This window comes from Nanorana parkeri, unplaced genomic scaffold, assembly GCF_000935625.1.
Source record: "Nanorana parkeri isolate BGI_ZX_2015 unplaced genomic scaffold, ASM93562v1 scaffold1323, whole genome shotgun sequence".
Lineage (NCBI taxonomy): Eukaryota > Metazoa > Chordata > Amphibia > Anura > Dicroglossidae > Nanorana > Nanorana parkeri.
Window position 1 is genome coordinate 406,935 of NW_017307591.1, and position 25,894 is coordinate 432,828.

Sequence of the window (25,894 nt, forward strand, 5' to 3'; positions counted from 1 at the left end):
GATACATGGGGTCCCCCCCAAGGCCCCCCCCCCCCCCAATGAGATTTTGAACTAAGCTGCAAGCTACCCATCAACAGGTACTTATGTTGACGGAGAAGGGTAGGTTCTGGGGGCTGTAATGGTGGTTATGTTATAACTGTAGCATGTAGCACTGATGGCACAGGTATCACTGATAAAACAAGGTAGTACTGGTAGCAAGAAAGTACTGGTAGCACTGGTAGAGAGGCAGCACTGGAAGCTAGGTTCACTGGTAGCAAGGGTTCACTGATACAAGGTTGCCCTGGTGGCAAGATACAACATGGGAGCTAAGGTAGCATAAACCTAATGCTCAAATGGTGACAGTACCCAAGTTTAAATAGGAATTAAAGTCATGTGACACATCACAGCTGTGACAGTTCGGGTAAAACCCAGAAAGCAATGAAGCGTGGTAGGTAACAGTGACAGCCCATATATATTAAATGACAGCCTTCTGATCTAATGACTATCTGACATTCCTCCTAATGACTCTAAATGACTGCTTCTGCTTAGAAAATCTTGCCCTATTACTTTTTTTTTCCTGTGATAAGACCGTGCCGACACAGTTTGCATGCATCTTCTCCATTGCCTAAGCAGGAATGCCCATTTGACCAGAGCTGAGTCTGGCCTGGAAAACATTGTGGGATGTTTACATAATGCATGTTTGTCAGACCATTCGCTAATATTTAAGGCCGGTGTGAGGGTAATGGTGATTGATATTTTCTCCATTTTACTAAACATTAGGATATAAAAAAAACAGTCTGTAATGTGACCACCTGCACTACATAATTATTAAGCAGCCTCAAAATACAAAGGTTTCTGAAGGTGTCTTGTTCTGACGTTCTAGTATATATTAACACATCAAAGCATGGCATGTAAATACTTAACCTACTTCAAAGCGACCTAAGGAGGAGACCTTTCTGTTGGTGCCCCAAGTGTTGCTTGAACCAGATCTTGTTCTGCATATTCAAGAACCTGATAAATGTTGCTATTCAGCTTATTCATTCTGACTTCTCACAACTTAATAATCCTTTGATCTTGTTTTCCAATGCAGGAGTCCCCTCTGTGTCTGTAATTACTTAATTCCTTCACTGTGTTAGTGTTCTTCACCTCCGCTGCAGGGCTTTCCCAAGCATGTAAACTTTCACAAATTGAACAAGAACTTTCTCCAACCACATACTGTGCTCAGAAATTTCCCACACACTGTTCATCGTAAATAATGTGATGGTCACTTGCACTGGAAAATGCCGCACTTAAAGCGAACAATGGCTGGGGCTTACTAATGTCCAAAATGTCACAAACGAGCATGAGTAGTGTTTCCTTCCAAGGTTTTATGTTCTGTTATGAATCATGTTGTTGCAGAGTTTCTGTTTAATATCCCATGAAGGGACTATAATAGTTTTGCAAATGATTCTGCTCTGTAACTTCCTATGAATGAAATATAACAATGCTATCAGAAAAGGTGTGGTGTATAATATATTCATCTGCCCGCCAGATTTATGGGTTGACTTTTTAGTAGCTGCGTGGCCACCCTTCCTTGGCAAATTAACAGTAAAGATAAGGACAGAAAATGCTTTGTGTGAGAACATGTTTGAATGCTGCTGTAATAACTATATTTAATATGTGCACTTGTATGCCTGTATGTGTATTTGTGGTTTTTCATTTTTTTAAATGCCTGCTTGAGTAACAGTTAGACACATTTGTAATAAACAGAGTTTGCCAGGGCAATCAATAGATGAAAATGAATTGCAAAGAAATGGGTATACCCTGTGGCCCCGTGACAAATTAGATAAATATGTTCATTTAAAGCTCAGTTGAAGTCTCCTAGAAAATTGCTCCCTCAATTATTTGTGCTCATTTTAATGTACTGTATGGTGGATGCCACTGAATATTTCTGAAATATTTCATGTGAAATCCCAATATGCAGTATTTATTGTGGATAATTAGTGCTTGAAATGCACCGATACTTTTCAGATACCCGTGCCGATACTTGCCATTTTCATGAGAACTACCAGGGTTGCAGCGATTGCAGCTTGGACCTGGCTCTGGTGCTCCACCGCTGTCCTGAAATCATTAGTCTGTATTGTTTTAGAAAAACTGTCACATGACAATAAACAAAAATGTATCTGTACTTGTAAGTACTTGGGCAAGTATCAGTACTTGTACTTGCAAAAATGGTATTGGTGCATCCCTTTATATACAGGTGAAACTCGAATAATTAGAATATCGTGCAAAGTTCATTTATTTCACTAATGCAACTTAAAAGGTGAAACTAATATATGAGATAGACTCATTACATGCAAAGCAAGATAATTCAAGCCGTGATTTGTCATAATTGTGATGATTATGGCTTACAGCTCATGAAAACCCCAAATCCACAACCTCAAAAAAGTAGATTATTACATGCAATCAATAAAACAAGGATTGTACATAGAACAATATCGGACCTCTGAAAAGTACAAGCATGCATATGTACTTAGTACTTGGTTTGGGCCCCTTTTGCAGAACTTACTGCAATTACTTTTGCACGATATTCTAATTATTCGAGTTTCACCTGTATGTTTATAAAAACAAAATCATACATTAAAAATGTACAAATCCCAGGAGCTCGGTGTGCTCCTTACAAATTACAGCTGCCTCCTAACTTTTGAACTTTTCTCGAGTCTAGTCTTGGAGCTCGAAAAGTATCTGTACTTGTACCGAGTACGGTACTTGATATCAGTGCATCCCTAGATACAACTACTACTACTTCTATGTTAATGTGAGTTAAAGGCTTGTTAACTTTAAAAAGCAACCAGTTATATAACAAAATAATAAAAAAGCAAGGCTTGGTGCAGCAAATTTGTTGATTCCGTTGTCAGCATCTAAGAAGGTTGCTGAAACATCTGCCTGGCATGCTCAATTAGTAGCTGATGTAATTTTTCCCCCCAGAATAGGCCAATATATGCGTACAGGACATATATGCTGCTAGAACTGATCCATTTTCTATGAAGAAGGAGAAACTGATTACAGAATGACCATTAAGGCTGACTCTATATTTCTCTCAGCACAAGTTTCTTTAAAGACTCCAGCAGCAACTGTGCACGTCCCATACTCTACACCTGCCCCAGCAGGCTATCAATGCTTTTGTTGTGTTCTCAATTACAAAATACTTAAGACTTTGCCCATTGCCATCTATCCAATAATTATGAGTGCTTAACTGACCCTTTATGAATCATACATGTTAATTGGTTTTCACATATCAAATTATACAAAATAAGCCGTCTATCTAATGTTTTAAACAAGAACGTGAAGCCTAGAGCCTTTATCTAAACGCCTCTACCAGATTGTCTTGATGGTTTCGAAAGTGTGAGATATATAAAACATTGTGCTACACTAATGAAAGCCACATGGAAAAGGTTCCTCTATTAAGCCATTATGTCGAAATACACTCTACAATCTCTTAGATAACGAAACACAAAGCTGAGGTGTGAAATAAGGAGCTGTACAAGGCTGTCATCATCCTGGTCTTTAAATGAATGACTTCTATAAAGAAGGGTGTGGAAAAGTTAAGTGTTACATTCCTAAATACTGTCATTCACTTAGACAAAGGCTTTAACTATCTTGGCATTTCTCCACTATCTGTTTGGTGAAAGTGGTTTCTGTTCATTAAAAGGCTTTAAATTGCCTTTTGGGTATGTATGTAGTCTGCCCACAAACTGTTTGGGCAAGAGATTATAAGGCCTGTTTTGATTGCTTCACCATGGCTTTAAACATCTCTCTTCTTACTGATGGTCCATAAGAAGAAACTGGCTTCAAGGAGATAAGATAAATCTTTTCCATCAGGAAAAGTATATAATTCTAGTACAAAATGCATTGGTCCAATATCAAAGACAATCTTGTTCAATATAAAAATGTATAAGGCCCCCTTATATTTTATTTTATCTATTTATAAATCTCTGAAACCTTTCCATAGCATTTTACTGAGGTGAATGCATCAGAAGGAGGTTACAGTTTAATGTCAAAGACAAGCACAAATGAGCACCAATTAAATTAACAGCAGGCTGTACATGCTTTGAATTTTGGTTGGTTTTTGATGAACGTTCTCAAACAATTCATCACCACACAGCTACCTCCTCATGTATCACTTGCCCCTCCATTTTAGATTGTAAGCCTTTAGGGGGAGGGCCCTCCTTACCATCTTGTCTTGAATTGTATTGTGATTGTAATGCCTTCCTTATATTGTAAAGCGCTGCGCAAACTGTTGGCGCTATATAAATCCTGTATAATAATAGCCATGCAAACTTCAATGCGTTGGTGCCACTGCCGGCACCCTTCCGCCCGGCATCCCTCAATCAGCTGATTAAAGAAGCAGGTTGGAAAATTCTCGGCCAAGCGGAGCTAGCAGCCAATAAAGCCAGAAACTGCTGTGAGAATACAAAGGAAAAAGCAGGGGATTCTTCCATCAACCTATCAACACTCGTAAGGCTGGGGTCACACCTGGGCGACTCCTGACCGCGCTGCAATCGTTCACAAAACCGCACGGATTGACCCGCGGTAACAGAGTTGCCCACCGCAGGTGATCGCGCTGTGGGCGTGCGGGTGCCATTATTTACTAATGGCACCCCAGTCGCGCCAGGCGGATCACGCGGTTTCCTGCCGCGATTCCACCCATACAAGTGAACACAATCGCAGCTAAATGGAGCACGTCGTATGTCACAAAAACATGTACCTTTTTTTTTAGCGATTGCCGTGTGGATGTCACCCCATTGAAATCAATGGGGCCGCACGGCAACCGCTGTGTGCACTAGCACATGATCACGCGTCCCAGGTGTCGTGCAGGTGTGAACCTAGCCTAAGCCTTGATGGGGGAATCTGTTCTATTGTTTTAGTTCAGCCCGTGGGTTGAACACAAAAAATAGAATGGTGTCGTCTTCCCAGCTTTAGACTATGAGAGGAAAATGGACAACCAAAGGTGGCACAACTGAAGAAGGTAAAATCTGAGCTCTGGCAGTTGGCAGGGCAGCTGCTGTCAGACTTCAAGTGATCTTACACTCTCGACCCAAGTTGTCAGGGGACAAGCTAGACATTGGCAAAGTCATTAAAGGGACACGTGTAAAAACTTCATAAGTACACAGTTATAATAATAGGAGAAAGAATATTCAGATTCTTGTATAAGTCCAGCTGTGACCAGTTATCTTTAATATTATATATCGGTCTATAAGAATTTGTTTAGATCTCGCACTCACCATTACAAATAATCCTTTAGTTATGATTGTTCATAAATCAGGTACAAAAACATCACTTTTCTAATGATCATATAGTATAGCACTCCAAAACCGCATTTTTTTTTTATCATTGTGGTCAGACATAATGTGTTTTACTCATTAGTACTCATTTTAGCAGTGTTTAAACAGCTCTCCATACTTGTCAATCACTGGACTCATATCCTGATACAATGTAACACAATCACCAGAGAGAGAGAGGGGATAGAAAGTGTGTTACCAGCAGGATCCCCAGGTGAAAATAAAGGAAAAAAAGAATTGAGAAAATTAAAACAAACACAGCCACCTCATCTGAGGTCTGCTAAGCTGCAATATATGAAAAATGTTTCTTGGGCTTCGATACTTTAACTGATTCAGGACCGCCATATGTAAATAAACGGCAGCATCCTGAAGCAGTTATACCTATGTGTAAAAATGACAATTGTGCCACACATGTTACATATTACCACGAATGTCGGCATGAGAGCAATAATTATAGGGCCTTCAATCACTGTTAACACTAAATTGATGAGGAGTAAAAGCTTTTAAAGCATCACCAATTAAAAATGTGGGGTATGGTAGTTTTTTGTTGTGTGATTTCATGGGTGATGCAATTTTAAGGCTTGACATGTTTGGTATCTATTTACCCAGCGTGACCCCATCTTTTACATCTTACAAAAAATTGGGTATTCTGTTTCTCTGCACTACATTTTATTTTAGTGTATGTTATCCCAAAAATACAGTTTGATAAACAGTTGCACAAATACCGGGTGACTTAAAAAAAATTGCAACAACCTTTTTTTTATTCTATAGGGCCTTTTTTCTAGCCAAAAATTCAGATGTTATCATGTGTGTATTTCCACTTGTCCAGCCAAATTGGGATAACACGCATTTTATATTTGTTACATGTTCCCAAAAAATATGCTTTAAAAATTGCTGCTTACGTATCACTTGCTCTTTTCTGAAAGAAAATGTTTTTCTCTAAACTGAATTTACCTCTGAAATGCAAGGGGGCTGGCGAGGTCATGTTTAACCTAACCCTGTCTGTACTGTACTGGCAGGTCTCAGTAACAGTTGTAAACTAGCTTTGAACAATGTCCTAATAAAGGGTTAAAGATCTAGAAGAATTGTATGTTAATAATAGGAAGCTCAGAGTGTCCCTAGTCTTTCTATGGGGACAGACAGGGTTTCATTTCACTTTGAAAGTGTACATAGAAACTCCAAAGAAAGGCCTGCTACACAGACACATCTAAAAGGTAAGAAAAGTGGAATTACACTTTAAATTTGCAAGGCAAGTTTAAATTTGACCTGTGGATGTGAGGCACTGACATTGTTTGCATCAGATTTCAGTAGATGACCTACAACAAGGAGCTTGTAGTGGGTGGGTTCGGGCATCACTAGAGGGGTTCTCAGATTAGATATGATCGAGCTGATCTGGTACGGTACAGCAATGCCTGGAAAAAAGAGTAGATTGTGAATCTTGACTGGAGCTCCAGAGTGTGTTTGTAAGGAGGTTCTATATTCTACATGAGATGATTGTCCCCCAACCTGGCCAGATTATAAGCTGGGGGGGGGGGATCAGATCCTTTTACCTGCCATGCCACCCTACTTTTTTACCTTTGTAGGTAAGGCATTACTTGATATCCATTTTATTTTTTTTAACACATATTAATAATGTCAAATATTACTAATTTTATTATTGCGTACAATGGCATACAAAGAGGCTGTATTAGTATTTTTTTTTTTAAAGTACCATTAAAAAAAAAATATTTTAATGGTACTCGCAGTTTGTCATCACATTTAGCTTATCGGTACTAGTATTGTTGAAGAGGTTATTCTGCCTCGCAACTCTTGAGTATAGAGAAGTTTGTTGCTTTTTTTTTTTTTTAAAGTCCTTCAGGAAAACACTGTCTACAGGCTATCATGTGAATATAAGCCCACGATGCATCACTAGCATAGATAACCCAGAATGACATGTCATGACAACAGGTCTACAAACACATGCTGTCTTTTCTCTATCATGCCTGTTTAGCTTCACAGAGTGTCCTGAAATGTAAGCAGCCTGCATTCATGTGCTAAATATGGTAGGTTTAAAGAGTAACTTAAGACAATCAGATCACTTATAATGCTATCCAAGAAACACAGCCACTTTGCTGGAGCTAGGGGGTGCTACATGTCTACATTAGCCCACGTTTTCCATAATCTACATATTGCTGCCAGATTTATCAAGGTTTGCAAAATAATTCTAAGTGGGACTGCAGCCTATTGTCATGTGACCCTTACGCGCTAAGCTGGGTGGCAAAGGCCTTAGTGGATTCCACAAGAGAGGGTGCTATGAAAAACCTAGAACACGGAAAACTGCATTTTCATAGCCACGCAATGTTGACTATTCACAATAGTAGGATAATAGCAACTACAAGGATTAAACTTTTTGGTTAACCAGCTAAACAGGATGAATTCAGAATAAAAATCATCCCCACACATCAGGTTGGCTGGAACTCTAATTGTACCTTAATCATTTCGAACCTCAAGGCTTGATATAGATAGAAATTAAATAAGTGGTAGTTAAACCAGGAAGTATCCATAGAAGTATAACCATTTAAAGAAAATGGAGACTAAGTTTGGGTATCAAAACATTTTATTATTGAATAATTTGTTGTGTGAAGCAGTAGTATCGAGCCCTATTGACCATAGGATCTTCAAAAACTATTTGTACTGCTGCCAAGGAAATTCAAGTCATCAATGACGGTTGAGGATTAAAGAGGACCTGTACTGTGAAAGCTTTTCCCAAAAAAGCAAGCCGAGGGCAAAGACAAGTTACCGGTATTGTAGTCTCCCTGCAGCCGATCTTTTTCCCTTTACTGACTCACCTTGTTTCCCTTGTTTCGCGTGTTTAGAGATGGCCATGTTGGTTAAACAACAGGGTTTTCTTCATTGTACTCCTGGGCTTATTTGATAATGAGGTTCTGTTATGGTACTCGCAGAGTAAACCCTGCCTGGTTTTACAGATCCTCTCGGGGAATCCTGGCCAGGACTTCCAGAAGACCCACCAGTACCTCTAACGGTACTCTCAGGAGCCCAGCCATTATTTCAATTGGTTCTCAAAGAATCTGGGCTGGTAGTGCTTATAATAGCCACAGAATCCATGCCAGAACATCCCCCTGCAGGTCCTCCACTCACTCAAGCCTTTTCCTCCCAGTCACGCCAGAAATCAGGGTATCTTTACCAGATAATTTTTCTTTTGACTGCAGTCAGTTCCAGATTTTTTTGCAGTGCAGTCTTTGCCCGTTACAAAGAAGGCTTTTCCGATTCTACTCTCTACATCTTTAGGCCACCAAGAGTAATGACATCATTCCATCACCCCTGTTCCCAGTTATCCTGGTAATACCTAGCTCACAGGCCTATAACCCCAGCATCAACAGGACCTCGGGAAAGATAGCTTTCCATTCCGAATACTGCCATCAGTTTTGTTTGTCTAACCCAGGAAATCTCCTTTGCCTTGACATAGAGAAGAAGGACAACATTCCCGACACTAATCACAACTTTTTGATGTCTTTGATAAGAAAGGGGTGGACTCTCTAATACTGCATCGCATCTATGATTGCCTAATTGAGGCCGCAGATATGCCATTTTGCCATATCTACCCACTTTTAGCTACTCTTAAAGAATATATTGATAAAAACCCTAAAAAAAAGTGTTCCTCCGGCCTTCCACATTCCCGGTAGGGCAGGCATCTTCTTTCTGGACCATGGGACCACGCATTGATTATCAAGCCCTAAGTGAGATAATGGGTTCTTCCAAAATCTCTGATTAGTCAAGATCTTTACCAAGTAGGATCTGCGTGTGGGCTTATAACCTGCTAACGATTTGCGAGGGGGATGAATGGAAGACCGCTTTTCGCAGCAGGTTTGGGGATTTTCAGTATCTGGTAATACCTTTTGGAATTTGTAATGCCCTGGCCACTTTCCAGCATTTTGTTCATTATATCTTTTGGGATTTCATTGACACCTTCATGACATTCTGATTTTTTTCTGCTTCCCTGGAGGAGCACCAAGGTCATGTACGGAAAATGCTGGGCCACCTCTGCACCTATGAACTGTACACTAAGCCAGAGAAGTGTGAGTATGAGAGGACAGCAATGCAATTCCTGGGCCTAATCCTTTCCCCTGGATGGTATCGCCATGTTCCTTTAAAAAAGTATCTGCGGTGATGGGGATTATCCACTTCTTCTCGCAACCGAACCCTCGCAAGTTGACGAGAGAGGAAAAGCCCTACTACCTTCTGCTACCTCTATTCAAGGGAAGATACCACCTCTCCAGGTACCCCCACCACCCACCTTCTAGACGGACCTCCCGGAATTACCGAACTCATCCTCGCACCACTGTGCCTTCCGCTTCACACCTCAGATCACCTTGCAACACCCTGAAAGCCGAGAGACGACTCCTCACCTTTACCATCCGAATTATTTCAGGAAATCTTGGACCCCCATTTCAGGTCTGAATTTCTTTTTGCCCCCCTTATATCTCTTCAGTTTAATTTGGGTATGCTCACATACATTGACTTATAATACTGCCTTTTTATGGACAGCAGAAGGATTTTACTTGCAGGCCACTCAGACTCAGTCGGGGTCCCGTTCTCCTAGGTCTTCCTCTCTATTAACTATCCTGTATGATGGCCAGGGTCCCCCCGGGCATCCGCACATCTTGCCTTCACACTAGCCTTACTCCACATTGGGCAATAATACTTTTCCACGGTATCCGCAGCTCTAGGCCCCAAACTCTAGATATATGAGAACTGAGTGGATGGCGGATATGCTCCAGCATAGCGACCCCTCTAACCCCCTTTCCCATGTTCCCTCTTGGATTCCTATACCCTAATGCATAGGATCCTCTTTATAAAGTTAATTTATGCAACAGTTTGCCTAAGATCCCAGTTAAGAGTTTACCTTAGTTAAATGTTACCTAAATATGGGTGGGCATGTCACTGTGCCCTCCTAAGTACGGTTACCTTGAGTGGACTGAGATCCATGGGATCCCCCCACTCAACGTCCCCGACATACCGTGGATTTGCACCATGCTTTTGTTATGTATATCTGATGCCCTTTGTCTTGTTTTGTTTTCTCCTTCCCCCCTCTTCTCTTTTCTCCTCCTTGCCTCAGCCTCCTCTCTGGACCGTGCGATGTTGGAGCGACACTTTTCATCACTCTCCCTTCAATCCTGGATGGGTGAGTACTTTAAGATACCTCGCAATACATTTTGTCATGACTCTTAACTTGCTGAGTCTTAATGTGCACGGACGTAACTCCCCTAATAAATGCACCCGAGCTTTCAGGTTCTTTAGATCCACGCATGCTAATATTATATTTCTCCAGGAGACTCACTTCTCGAGAACTTCCTGCCCCAAGTATTTTAGCTCCCAATTTCCCAACATTTATATGGCCAACGACTCCTGTAAAAGGTAGGGAGTCCTCATTGGATTCCGCAGATCAGTGAACTTTGTCTGCCATTCGGAGACCAAAGATCTATTGGGGCGCTACTTAATCCTCACGGGTTTGTTAGAAGATAAGGAGCTCACCCTAGTGTCTTACTACGCTCCCAATACAAACCAACTTATCTTCTTCAGGGATCTCCTCGAAAAAGTAGCCTCATGCTCCACGGGAGCAGTCATAATGTGTGGAGACTCAAACCTTGTGTTATATCCTCACCAAGATAAATCCAATATATCTGCTGCATCCTTGCACACAGCAAAATTGTTCAGAGACTTACTCTCATCCTACTCATTGATAGATAGTTGGAGAGAGGTTAACCCCCACAAGATTGATTATTCCCATTATTCATGCCCGCACAATGTGTTTTCCAGAATAGTTCACATCCTCACTAACGCCTTCCTAATGCCCCACATCCTTCACTCCCACCTCATCCCGGTGCTGTGGTCTGACCACTCTGCCGTCACTCTACTACTTCCATCATCACTCCCTAACACCAAAGCCACTTCTTGGACCGTCAACGAATCCCTACTGTCTGACCCTTCCACCAAATTCCTGATTGAAACGTACATATCTGATTACTTATCCCTCAACCAGACACCAGACATTTCTCCAGTCACTTTGTGGGAAGCACACAAGCCTGTCATCAGGGGACAGCTTATTCAACTGTCCTCTAGACTCAAAAAAGAAAGACTCCAACAATTGACCACTCTAGAACTTGCATTCAACACTCACTCCCAGGCCTTCTCCGCGGACCCCTCCTCTACTAATAGGGCAAATCTGGAAACAGCTCGCCAAGCCCTCAACCTACTACTAACTGACCATGCTGCTAAACAGCTCAACCGCACTGCCCATAAATTCTACCTGAAAGCAAATACAGCTGACTCCATGCTAGCTACTAGGCTTAGGAGACTAGACCTCTCCTTCAAACCTCTTAAACTACGTACTCACACGGGGACACACACTTCAAACCCTGTGAAAATTCTAGATATCTTCCATCGACACCTTTCCACCCTGTACACATCCCAAAACCAATTTTCCATTTCTGCGGTGACAGAGTTCTTCTCGGACCTGGATTTACCCCGTCTTTCATCATCTCAGATGGCCTCCTTTGAGGAACCTATTACAGAGGAAGAAGTCGCTCTGGCAATTTCTTCACTGTCCAGGGGTAAAAGACCAGGCCCGGACGGATTCACCGCGGCCTATTACGCTGACTTTAAGGATCTCCTCACACCTCCCCTAACCAGCTCTTTCAACTCCCTTTGCAGTGGGATCCCCTTGGACAAGAGTCTCTTACCGCCTCAATCTGCATGATACACAAACCAGCCTCTGACCATTCCAATCCCTCAAACTTCAGGCCAATTTCCCTCATTAATGTGGATGTTAAGTTACTGGCCAAAGTACTAGCCAATAGAATGAACCAGGTGATAGGTCAACTGGTCAGTAATGACCAGGTAGGTTTTTTACCCACCAGGCAGGCTAGCGATAACATCAGTAGAGTAACTCTCCTCACCCACATAGCAAAGAACAAACAAATCCCTGCTATGCTCCTCTCATTAGACATTAGGAAGGCATTTGATTCAGTCTCTTGGCCTTACCTATTTTATACGTTGCGACAGTGGGGATTTGGCCCCCACTTTCGCAACTGGATATCCTCCCTTTACAAAAACCCTACAGCCCACATAAAGTACTCAGGACATCGCTCCCAACCACTTCAGATTTCGAGGGGCACAAGACAAGGCTGTCCTCTATCGCCCCTATTATTTGCCCTGATCTTGGAACCATTAGCTCAGAAACTCCGTACCTACCCAAACATTTCTGGAATTCCCTATGCAGGTGTGTCACATAAAATCTGTATGTTTGCAGATGATGCTTTAATCCTTATAACCAACCCTTTAGTGTCTCTACCCAACCTTACAAAACTTCTCTCAGACTTCTCTTCTATCTCAGGTGTGCACACTAACGATTCTAAATCTTTAGCCCTGAATTTATCACTACCCTCCAACCTCATGAAGTCCCTACAACAAAACTACTCCTGGTGCCCTTCCCACCTCCCATACCTGGGAATCAAACTAACCCCGTCCCATCAGTCCTTATACAAAGCAAACTACCCAGATATGGTGAATAAACTATCACAAATGTTGAGAACCTGGGCGAACTACCGCCTCTCCTGGTTGGGTAGGATAGCTGCCGTCAAGATGACATTTCTGCCAAAAATCCTCTACCTTTTTAGGGTTCTACGGGTGTGTGTACCGGCCACTATACTCCACAGACTTCAGTCACACATTTTCTCCTTCATTTGGGGAGATCGTCGACCCAGAATTCCCCGACGTACGCTCTATCTTCCAAAATCCCAGGGGGGACTAGCAGTTCCGAATCTGTTCAAATACTACCAAGCAGCGCAAATAGGCCAACTTTCTAAATGTCATGCGAACTATGAGTCCCCAGCCTGGGTGGCTCTAGAAGATGCGATGACAAGTCCAATGACGGTAGCCAACCTCCTTTGGCTACCCCCCAGAAACCGTTCCCTTATTTCTAATCCCATCACTTCCCACTCCCTTAAAATCTGGGATTCGGTAAAAACAACATTATGGCCTGATTTCCCCACATAAACCCCTCATGTCCATACTGAGTAACCCCCCCTTCCCCTCCAGCTCTCAACAGCCCCTCTAACTTCAATGAATGGTCCTCACGCAACCTCTCCTCCTTTTGGCAGATGCAATCCACCTCAGGAATTAAGTCTTTCCCATATTTACAAGAACACTACCTAATGCCCAACAAAGAAATCTTTCTCTACCTCCAGATCAAACACTTTATTACAAAACATGTCAACAATCAAGTCAGAGCCACTACACTCTCACCATTCGAACAAGTCTGTCGCGATAACCCCCATGGCCTGGGACTTATCTCCCTTCTCTATACACCCCTACTGTCTCTTCAGGGTGACCCTCCCCCACCCTGTGTCTAAATGGAATATCGACCTGGGAGATGTCATGGATGATGAATCCTGGCATCAGTCTTGGCAGAACACCAAATCCAGTTTGCGGTGTGCAAGTATGTTGGAGATAAACTACAAAGTCCTCATGCGCTGGTACTTGGTACCAGCCAGCGTGGCCACTTACAACTCTCACTGCTCACCTAATTGTTTCCGAGGATGCCCTGGCCTAGGTAAATTTTTACACACATGGTGGCAATGTCCGATAGTCTCGAACTTCTGGGATGAAGTTTTCACCCTCATGGACTCGCTGATTTCAGAGACTAAGGATCCGGTTTTTGCCCTACTAAATTGCAAACCAGAAGATCTCCCTAATAAGGTCTTTAGAATATCCCTCCACATCCTCTCTTCTGCTAAGAGAGAGATTGCACTAAACTGGCTCCCGAAGTCTCTTAATATTTCGCATGTGATTACACATATTCATTGGATCATGGCCCAAGAAAAACGCACTGCACAACTTGAGAACTCTATGCACAAATTCGAAGCTATCTGGTCCCCGTGGATCGATACATTCTTTAATTCTAATGTCTCCCGACGTCTATGTCACATCTGATGCCCCCCCATAGCCTTTCTATTGAGTGCCTCCTCCACCAAACGATACGGTCCAGAACCCTCTTCTTCTCCTTCTCTCTTCTTCTTCCACTGTCTCCTTTGTATCTTGTTTTGTTCCCCTATGTCCCCCCATGTCTTGTTTAATTTATTGTTGCCTGTATCACTACTTTACCTTACCAAGATCTTGACTTATATGACCACTATTATTATTAAATAGTATTTATATAGCGCCAACAGTTTGCGCAGCGCTTTACAATACCTTTACCACTACTGCACAAGGTAAAGGTGAAGCACATTTCTACCACTCTACACCGCTCAGTATAAGGTCATGATAGGTTACTATGAGAATCCTATAGGTTGGGGCCCATCAAGATTTGCCTTTGTCAGTTGCTTAGTAGAGTGTATACTATGGTTGATGGGCCCTACATTGAAATCTCACCCTAAGGACTAACATTGTGTTCTTCTACTACTGTGATAAATTTCATGCACCATGTGTTGTGTTGAATATGTTTGACCTGATTGCCACAGGCATCTGTTGATACTGTAACATGTCTGTAACTGTTTTCTCTGTTAAACTCAATAAATATCTATTTGAGAAAAAAAAAAGTATCTGCGGTCTTGCAATGGCCAGCCCCCACCAACAAGAAGGGCATTCAAAGTTTTGGGGATTTCACAAACTTCTATCATAGGTTCATTCCGAACTTTTCTGTGATTGTCGCACCCCTAACCTGGTTTGTCAGTTCTCATTCCTCTTTTTCTTGGTCACCTGAAGCTACATGTGATAAGCTAAAAAGGCACTCTGCTGCTATCTTGGAGCACTCAAATCCTACCTTGCTCTTTGTCCTGGAGGTTGATGCTTCAGAAAATGCACTGAGAGCAATTTTATCACAGCGATCCATTCCTAAGACCATCTTACACCCCATCACCTTCTTCTCTTGAAAAATGAGCCCCACAGAAACTATGACATTGGAGACAGGGAACTGTTTCCCATAAAGGCAGCTTTGGAGAATGGCATTATCTGCTTGAAGGGGCGGCCCATCCCATCCCGATCCTCAGGAATGCCTAATGTCTTAGACCATAGCAAGCTAGATGGGCCCTCTTCCAGGTTGGTTTTCATTTGACCTACCGACCAGGATATAAGAATGGGAAGCACGATGCCTTATCACGGATGCACTTTGAAGTGTCCGTTTCAGTTCCATCCGATACTATTCTCTCCGACAAGAACTTTCTTTTGATTCAACCCTGCCTGCTAAACCAAATCAAGGAAACTTTCCTGACTTATCCTGCTATTTCTAAACTCAATCTCCACCATGCCGATGACCTACTCCTGCATGAGGGCAAAGGGTTTGTTCCAGAAACTCTTCGTATTTCTGTCCTTAGTGCCTGTCATGACACCACACTGGTGGGGCATTTTGGCATCGCCAAGATGCAGGAGTTGTTGCTGAGAACATTTTGGTGGCCCAACCATGTCAAGAATTAGAGCCTTTGTGTTTTTCTGTGCTACTTGTACTCGTGTCAAGAGCTGTAAGGCTATACTGTTGGGTCTCCTTAGACTGACTGCACTCTAGACTGTTGTCTTCTCTCATCCCTTGGCAGCACAATCGTGGGGACCGCGACCTGGTACCAGCAAGCAGCAAAACCCATCTCCACCATCAGGACAAAACTGTCTGGTGCTTAGACTGTGCGCCTTGGGTTAGCCCGTGTCACCTGTCCAGGGGGTGTCGCCCTAACCAGTGCATAGTGCAATTACCATAGTCACTAATTAGACTGCACATGTTTCTGACTTGACTACAGTGATTAGGAGTGTGATTGGTTGCTATGGGTTCCTGCACTTGGCAGGGTCATTACATTTTGACTTCTTTTTCATTAACATGAGCCCAAAAGCACTAATCAGTTATGTAACTCTGAGATTTTGTAAACAAAATGTGAAGTAAAGCTTTAATAATGAACTTCCTACTGGCAAGAGATGAATGATCCATGGCATTTTACTAAGTATACTATAACTTTATTACTTTGATTTATTTTTTAAGCTTGGCTGAAATTGATCTCCAAAGCTTTCTTCCACTGCCAGGTATATAAACAGTGTACACTGACATATTTATTATCTACTCGTGAATATGTTGGTATGGTTGGGATTTACTTTAGGTTCATCTACTATATTTCCTTCTTGAAAAATAAACTCATTCTGCATTATATATGACTAGAATGTAAAAGGCTGATTGAAAACGGCCAACAGTGCAAACTTCTCTTGCAAAGGTGGGATGGAATTTTACTGCATCTAGTGCTTGTTTGTGTCTACTATATATCTGTTAAGCACACAGATTGAAACACTTAAAAGGGTCATCGTGAGATTATGATTAGTAGAGTCTGGGGTTTAAACATAAATCGGATATAGTTTGCAAAATGATTTAGTCATAAATGTGGCATATATTGCACAGACGACTCATTAGCCTTTGTCTCTTGCATTAAATCTGTGAGTTCCCATGACCTAGGTCAAACTTCGATGAGCCTTCAAGTGTATCATGGAGTAGAGTATCATAGAGGCTTCCAAGGTATATAAAGCCATTTGCACAGCTATGTATTATTAATATAATCATTAATAATTGATATTAAAGTATTACTAAAAACTGTGCATTTTTTTACCTTAATGCATTCTCTGCATTAAGGTAAAAAACCTTTTTGTGTCCCCCTTACCGCTTGTCACCACTGCGGGTCCCCGAAGCGATCCTCCGTCCTGAACTTCCTGGTTGCGGGGGAGGATAGCCATAAGCTCCTTCTGCTGCCAGTCATACTGCTAGGTGGAGAGGAGTGGCGTGTGACAGGGCTGTGTGTGTCTGTGGATGTACACAGCTACTGCGGGCATGGCCGGGAATGAACATGCACAGGTGCCTCTACAGCAGCTGCTTAGCTGATGGAGGTCCCCAATGAGGGGGGGGGGAAGCACTTAAGGGACTGAGGAATTGAAGAATTAAACAAAAAAAGTTCTCCATAAATCCGGTCTTTCAGTGATTTAAAAAAAAAACCTGTAAGGTTTAATATCACTTTTAACTACTTTTTCAGGATACTTATACATAAGTCATTGATATAATCCGTAATTTACTTTTTGGGACTAAGGTATGTTGTATTTTTGTAAGTTTTATACAGTACAATTTATTATTAGCTTTGGTCTCTCTTAAAAGTGACCGTGCCCTTTGCCCATGCAGCACAAAGTGAAAGGTTCACTCCTCCTCTGCAGCATATGCAGTAGTCACCTTTTCTTCAGTCCCATGCCACTAAGATTGGCCTCCAGGAGCCAAGTGAAATGCCTGTCACTTTTGAGCATGGGTGAACATATGACCTACTCAGCCTGTCTAATGCCACATTGCTAGGTACCTACTGATTGGTCTAGAACTAAGGCATGGGGCTGAGGAAGGAATTTATAGCCCTACAGGAACTCCAGCAATTGGGTTTCTTTTCCTAGTCCTGGTGGGAAAAAAGGAGCCATGCTGGAACAGGGAAAGAGTGAGAATATGGTGCTTGATATAGGATTAAATGACCATTTTAGTTTGCCTTGCAACACAGCTAATGCACCAAGGAGAGCAAACATTGCTAATTGGTGTGGTGTAGAGCTGATATGTTGGACCGCTGCGCAAACACAACTCCTGCACAAAGAGCAACAATACTTCCATGCCTACTTTTTGGATTTGTGTCTAGCGGGCGGGACATACAGAAGCACTGTAAGGATTGATACATGGCAGTTGAAGCATTTAGAATATTTTAAAGTTGCGTTCAATTGGGCTTCACGATTAAGAACGTATGATATGCAGGTTGTTGTGCTCTCACTATAATATTTACATTTTGCATAATGGTTTGTTTTTCAGACAATGGAGTTGATTTACTAAAGGAAAAAAGGGTGTTCATTGTGCAAGGGAATTTGCACTTTTCAAATGCACTTTAGTGAATGAGGCGAAGCTCTGATAAATTATATCACCCAATTATGTGCAAGCAAAAATACTGTTTTGTTACATTTTCTTTGTTCATGATTGGGTGTTCTTTGCAAAGTGAAATTTCACCACATTCACCAAGCTAAGGGAAGCTTCCCTTGCAAAGTGAATATCCTGTTTGCCTACCCCAACGTATATACATCAATACCTTTTTGTAGGAGTTGACAGACAACATTTGTTTTAATTGATGTTACATTTTTATTGGAACTTTAACAGCGACTAAAACAGAACTATACAATTTGGTACAATGAAATGCACAATATATATTGCTAGACTTTTTTTTTTTTTTTTACTGTGCTTCACATTCTGCCTTCTTCCAACAAAAATATATCTTAAACAGATAAATGCTGCCTTTTTTCTGTGATTGGCTGTCTTAACTGCAGTGATAAACAGTCACGCTAGAGCCAAATACTAGCCATACGTGGCTCAAATTTTAAAATTCAAGCTGTGGTAGCCCTGTTGGCACCACCTAGCTCAACACATTTTGATTACAAAATCAAAGGAGCTGGGTGGAAAGTTTTCAGCTGAACTGTGAGTGCATCCAATCAGATTCAGTCACTGTTTGGGTATTCAGACAGCCGCAGATGCTGACTATCTGCATACAGTGACCAGCAGGTAGAGCTTTCCCCATTTGCGCTGTTTAGCTTGAGTGGGGGGGTCAAGTGATAAAGTTAATTTTACATTGACTATGCACTATTGAAGAGCACAGCTTGAAACAGTAGTATAGTGTGTGGAGTAGAGAATACTTATCCTGGGTGTGATCAGCTATGACTAAGGCCAGGGCTGGCCAGAACACATCAGCATGATGGGTTTTTACTTTGTTTCTGTACTGCTACATTTCCACAGTAGATTTCCTGTTCTGGCTATCTATAGGAAGTGAAGCAGTGCACTGCCTGCAGTGAGCCAGTGGATCTGTTACAGCTGCGATGAGCTGATTGCTACATTGCCTCTTATTAAACCTTCATAAACTGCTGTGAACAGAGAAGACAGGGACAGAGGGAGGAGGAGTCAAACATCTGACTCATTCAGTTGTGACTCCAGTAAACAGAGTCGACATAGTAAAAGTAGTAAATCAAGCAAATATAGAGAGCATACTAAATGTAGTCAGTAAAGTAAATCTAATTGCCCAAGGTAACCCAAGTAGGAATGTACCAACCGTAAAAGGGACAAATAAAAGCAGTAGTGGGGAGCAGGCGGGAAGCAAACATTTGACCAGTAAATGTACAAAAATTAAATGTATGTTCACCAATGCTAGAAGTCTAGTAAATAAAATAGAACTCGAGGAGGACTATGATATAGTAGGAATAGCAGAAACATGGTTAGACAGCACACATGATTGGGCTACTAACATAGAAGGGTACAACCTGTTCAAGAGGGAAAGCCTGGCAAGAAGGGGGGGGGGTGTATATATGCTAAAAATAACCTAATTATTCACATCCGTGACGATATCGCGTCAGCTGGTGGAGATGATGTGGAATCGTTATGGATAGGACTAGATAGAACGAACCCTAACCGTAAACTTATTGTGGGTGTCTGTTATAAACCTCCAAATATAGGGGAGGAGGTGGAGGCCCACCTACAATCGCAAATAGAAACATTGGGGAAAGAGGGTAATGTTGTGGTAATGGGAGACTTCAATTACCCAAATATTAACTGGGAACTTCCAAATCGGCTAAGGCAGCTCGTTTTCTTAATATGTTGCGAGACAATTTCATGGATCAGACGGTTGAGGTCCCGACTAGGAAAAATACAATCCTAGATCTGATCATCACCAATAATACGGAGTTAATTGAGGATGTTGTAATCGGGGAGATACTGGGCAATAGTGATCACAAGGTGATTGCTTTCAATATTGGGTGCAAGAAAAGGAAGGGGGATGGGCGAACGAGAAGCCTAAACTTCAGGAAGGCTAACCTTGATAAAATACTAGGGATGCACAGATACCAAGTACAGTACTCGGTACAAGTACGAGTACATGTACCGATACTTTTGAGCTCCAAGACTAGACTAGAGAAAAATTAAAAAATTAATTGCATTTGGAGGGTTGTGGGCTGCGCTCTGCGGACCCCTCTAGATCCCCTCTTTGTGCGGCCTGCGCGGCTTTGCCTGTCGTCCGTGCGCCCCTCTGGTGCTTCGGGGGGGTGGGTGGTACCGCGGTACTGCATTGTCCCTGGAAGCTTTTTCCTCTGTCATGGATGGTTTTGGGCAACGCATGGCGCGCCTTGACGCAGCGCCCCCCCTAGGAAGCGGGCCCTGCCTTTGCCGTCCCCTGCCTTGTCGGGGGAGTCTGAGGAGGAGGGGGAACTGCCCACGCCATCGCCTCATCCTGATCCGGGTGATTCCTCACACCCTGATTCTGCCAGTGAGGATGAGGCTGCGTCTACGCTCCGGGTCCAGGAACGTGAGACGTTTTCAGCGCTGGTCCGCGCTGTTAGGGAGACCCTTAAAATTAAGGACATTGCCAGCACTTCCGCGCTGCCGCAAGTGCCGTTTGGGACGCATAAGAGTAGGCGTTCCGCCAAGGTGTTTCCTTACATCTCCTCCTTTTTTGCTGAATTCATTTATAAGGGGTGGAAACGGCCTTCCAAGTCCTTCTGCGGTTCCGAAGCGGTTCTCGGTTTGCTACACCTTCGAGGAGGACTTTGTGTCTAAGTGGTCTGTCACCGGGGGTTGTCAGATGCGGTCATGTCCACTATGCTCAGAGCGCACAGGGTGGTTTCTAGAAGAATTTACCATTTTGCCTATTTTGCCTGGTGTGAGGCTGGGGCCCTGTCCCCGCGTTTCTTCATCAGCGGAATCCTTGCGTTCCTGCAGCGCGGGGTGGCTCAGGGTCTGGCCTTGAGTACTGTGAAGGGCCAAATCTCGGCCTTGGCGGTGCTTTTCCAGCGGCCTTTGGCGTCTAATGCTTTGGTTCGCACCTTTATTACCCTACCATTCAGGATCTACGATCTGTTGCCTGTCTCCTTCAATGAACGGAGAGAAAAGGATTTTACGGTGAGTACAAAAATCCTATTTTCAGGACAGTGGTGGAGGGCCAGAGCCAGGTCCCAGCTGCAACCTCTGCAGCCCCAGTAGTTCTCATGAAAATGCCAGGTATCTGCACTGGTACTCGAAAAGTATCTGTGCATCCCTATAAAATACGCAATATAGTGGGTGAAATTGATTGGAAAAACTTATTTGATGAACTAAGCTTTGACCAGAAGTGGGACTGTTTCAAGAACAAATTAAAAAATGCTATTACCAGGTGTATACCGCAGTGGAACAAAAGTAAAAGATCAAAAACAAAGCCAAAATGGCTAAGTAAATCTGTAAAGCATCACATCAAGGAAAAAAAAATAGTAAGTATAAAACGGACGGGACAGTATCGGCATTCCAAAACTACAAAGAATTTAATAAAAGATGTAAACTAGCAGTGCGGGCAATTGAATGTGAACAATACATCGCCGAGGTTAGTAAAAAGAACCCCAACATTTTTTATCAGTACATTAACAGTAAAAAGGGAAGAAAGGAACAGATAGGCCCAATAAAGGACATAAATGGGTCGTTACTCACAAACGACAGGGAGAGGGCCGAGGCGCTAAATACTTTTTTCTCGTCGGTTTTCACCAAAGAAACAGACGGGCTCAATGTACATGATAAAACACAAAATTTAACAAGAAACACACCTGAGTGGTTGATGGAAACTGGGATACAACATAGGCTTAAACTACTAAATGCAAATAAAGCATTAGGACCTGATAATCTACACCCCAAGGTACTCAAAGAACTGAACTAGGAGATAACGAGACCACTGTTCCTCATTTTTAAGGAATCCGTAATGGCTGGTAGAGTGCCAAGCGGCTGGAGAAGGGCCAATGTGGTACCTCAAAAAAGGGTCAAAATGCCAACTGGGAAACTATAGACCAGTTAGTCTGACATGCATAGCATGTAAACTGTTAGAGGGAATTATTAAGGACTACTTAGTTGAATTTGTCCGGGATCATAGTATAATAAGTGATGTGCAGCACGGATTTAGGAAGGATCGTTCTTGCCAGACCAACCTGCTGACCTTTTACGAAGAGGTAAGTAGAGATCTGGATGGGGGGAGGCCAGTGGACGTAGTATATCTGGACTTTGCCAAAGCATTTGACACTGTGCCACATAAACGCTTGTTATACAAGCTAAGGGCTATGGGCATAGGCGAATTAGTGTGCATGTGGATAGAAAACTGGCTACAAGAACGTGCACAAAGATTATCAGTTAATGGCACCTTCTCAGACTGGGCTGAGGTCATGAGTGGCGTGCCCCAAGGTTCGGTGCTGGGTCCCATGCTTTTTAACCTATTTATTAATGATATAGGGGAGGGAGTGAGAAGTCATATCTCAGTGTTTGCTGATGATACGAAAATTGGGAGGTTAGTAGACACAGATTTAGACTTTATAACATTACAGGAGGACCTGGATAGAATCGGGGAATGGGCAACTGTATGGCAGACGAAGTTCAATGTCGATAAATGTACGGTAATGCACCTTGGAGTTAAAAATAGGCAAATGGACTATACTCTTATGGGTGTGCCACTAGGAAAGTCGGAAACGGAGAAGGATTTGGGGGTCATTATAGTCCGCAGATTGAATAACAACGCGCAGTGCCAGGCTGCTGTAAACAAAGCAAGCAGAGTCCTGTCTTGCATTAAGAAGGGAATGTATTGCAGGGACAAGTCTATAATTTTGCCACTTTACAGATCACTAGTTCGGCCACATCTGGAGTATGAGGTCCTTGAGCTGGAAAAAGTCAAGAGGAGGGCTACCAAACTCATCAAGGGGTTTGAGGATCTGAACTATGAAACAAGGTTGTTAAAATGAAATATGTTCTCTTTGGATGTTAGGAGATTAAGGGGGGACATGATTTTCATGTATAAACTATTCAAGGGCGACAGCAACCTTAGTAACAAACTGTTTACGGTTAGCTCCGTAACAAAGACCAGAGGGCACAACCAAAAATTGGTGGGAAAAAAATGTCTACATACAGGGCGCAAGGGGTTCTTCACAGTTAGAGCGGTTAAGGTCTGGAACTCGCTGCCACAGGAAGTGATTTCAGCTAAGAGTGTTGAATCATTCAAGAGACTCCTGGACGAGTTCATTGGAGACCATAATATATAGGGGTACAGGTACTGCTAAGAGAAAAATCACACATGGACTCGTATACACGCACACACCTGCTCATAAATGCATACACGCAATAGGTTGGACTTAATGGACTTATGTCTTTATTCAACCTCAAATACTATGTAACTATGTGTACATTTCAGATTGAGCTATTGAGCTCTATAAACAGCAGGCTTTTTCATCAATAGACCAACTAAGAACATACAGTTAAACATGAAAAATCTAAATATTCATACGCAATATTTAATAATTAACTGACCATAACAATGGTAAAAGTACGTTTTTAGTCCTGGCCATACTAAACAAAGATATGTGCAAAACCACTATACATTACCCTTAACATTCCACCCTTGATATACTGTTGGCTATTTGTGCTTACCAGAAGTATTCATGTCTAATCATGGCTATAGACTCAAACGTTGTAGCTTCATACTCCACTTTGAGATTATCCTGTTCCTCCCAGGATATTTGCTATATCATTTAATAAATAAAGATGTTATTATCTACATTCTGTGAATATGCCAGTCTGATGCACATGTAAAGATTAGGGTCTAAAGAAAAAAAAACAATCTGCAAATAGCTAAAGCTGACCTGTACAATAAAAAAATACAAGCAATAAAAAAGAAAAAAACTTAAATGACCCAATCACAAATAAAGCTTGGGCCAGATTCATCTATTTTGTCTCTTGAAGGGGAGACACCTGGCAATGTTTTGCTTGTGTTTACACAGAGTCTGTACAGAGAGTAATCTTACTAGCAGACATTACAAATGGGACACAAATCAAATAGTAGGGGAAAAAAATTATATCATCCCGGGCATACTTTATTATCATTTTTCACTCTTTATGTTTTCTTGTTCTTAGGCACAAATCATGTTTTATTGCTTTTTATGCTACTCTTATGCTTACTCTCAAGTATATAACCATTTGGTAGGATGGCTTATTTTTGAGAGTGATTAGTATCCGTAGCACCTACTTAGATCCACAACTAATTTAAACCGATCAGTCATTCTTTGTTTAATGGAGATGACAAGTATTTGGCAAAGTCAGGCTCCTTGGAAATATACACTAGGTAATATTAACTATTATACATGATTTGGGTAGAAAAAGAAAGCTTGCAAAAGCCAACACACACTCTTGATTTGCAAACGTGTACAGATTGCCAGCTGGCTGAAGACGTGCACTGGGTCCTATCACATAAGAGACCTCTCAGGAACATCACTAATGAAATCCAGACGCGGACAAGCAGCTAAGTCCACTAAAGTCTTTAACTGTGTAGAGTATGTGACTTGCTTAAATCATAGGCAGCTCCCATGCCACCCACTATGATGGAATTTTGTTTTTGTTTTTTCTTGTTTGACATGGTCGTTAGGTCATAACCGATTGCTACTGGGCTCTTTCAGAAGTCTCTCAGGGCCATTGTCTATCTTTCTTAATGGACTTTGTCAAGAAGAAAAACACCTGCTCTGATTAAAATGGCCTTCAGTAATTCTGTGATAGTGACTCTTAGGCCTGGTTCACACCTAGGCGTTTTACAGCGTGTTCCTACGCTCTGTAAAACGCTCAACATGTGAAAACCAATGATTTGGGCATGGTTCCCACCTGGGCATTTTACAGCGCGTATGAACGCGCTGCAAAACGTCATACGCCCAAAGAAGTACAGGAGCTTCTTTGGGGCGTATTTGCCACGCGTATCCATTGGGATACAGCCAGGTAGCCCTCGGAAACGCGCGTTTGTCACGCATTTTTTTCTCTGTAAAAACGCGCATAATCGATACGGTGTGAACCCAGCCTTAGAGTAGGCTTAGCTTTACTGTCCCAGAACTAATATGTGACACATGAGTCAATGATAAAATGTATTTACATAAATGCCTCCTGTTCAAAGCAAATATATTGATACTGATCCATAAATATATATATGGAAATGCCCAACACCTGAAAACAACCCATAATGAACTAAGAGATTTGTTTCTTAAGTTCTTAGACTTACCCTAAAGGGATGGTTCTGGGAAAAAAGCATGTTAATTCCCGTCTCTCCAGCAGCATATGCTTGCCTTCCTTTCCCTTCCTTACCACGCCATTCAGCCACTGGGAGTGAAGGAAAGTCCTGTGTAAGCCACGAGTCACTGAAATTGTAGCTTACGTGGGTCTATTGACCCCTCATGTAACAGTGCTGATTGACCATGCACTGTCACATGGAGCGAATAATTGAAGAAATGTTGATGGGTGATATTGTATTTAGGATTAATTCTAGTTCAGGCATGAAGAATTAAGTTTTTTTTTAACGATCGAAGTGCAATGGCTCTGGTTAGGCTGCTTTTAAGGAAAGGGCAGCTTATTGCTCTTTGATAGAGTCAAGAGAAAGTGCTTGAAATGGAGCGCCACGCCAATGGTTCTAGAGTCCAAAAACATTTACTCCGTTACAGAGATGCAAAGTACAAAAAAACAATGTGTTTTAAGAGGAAAAATACCCCCTCCA

The 25,894-nt window shown here is 42.2% G+C and overlaps 1 long non-coding RNA gene across 1 annotated transcript in view; it reads right to left on the minus strand.

Moving 5' to 3' along the window:
• The window catches only part of LOC108797687, a 20,228-nt gene extending 3,772 nt beyond the window's left edge, over positions 1 to 16,456 (minus strand). Inside the window, exons 1-2 of the long non-coding RNA XR_001941899.1 lie at positions 16,446 to 16,456; positions 14,079 to 14,081 (exon numbers count right to left, since the gene is read on the minus strand). This is a non-coding gene — a long non-coding RNA (uncharacterized LOC108797687). The remainder of the gene's footprint in view (positions 1 to 14,078; positions 14,082 to 16,445) is intronic.
• Positions 16,457 to 25,894: the final 9,438 nt, after the last annotated feature.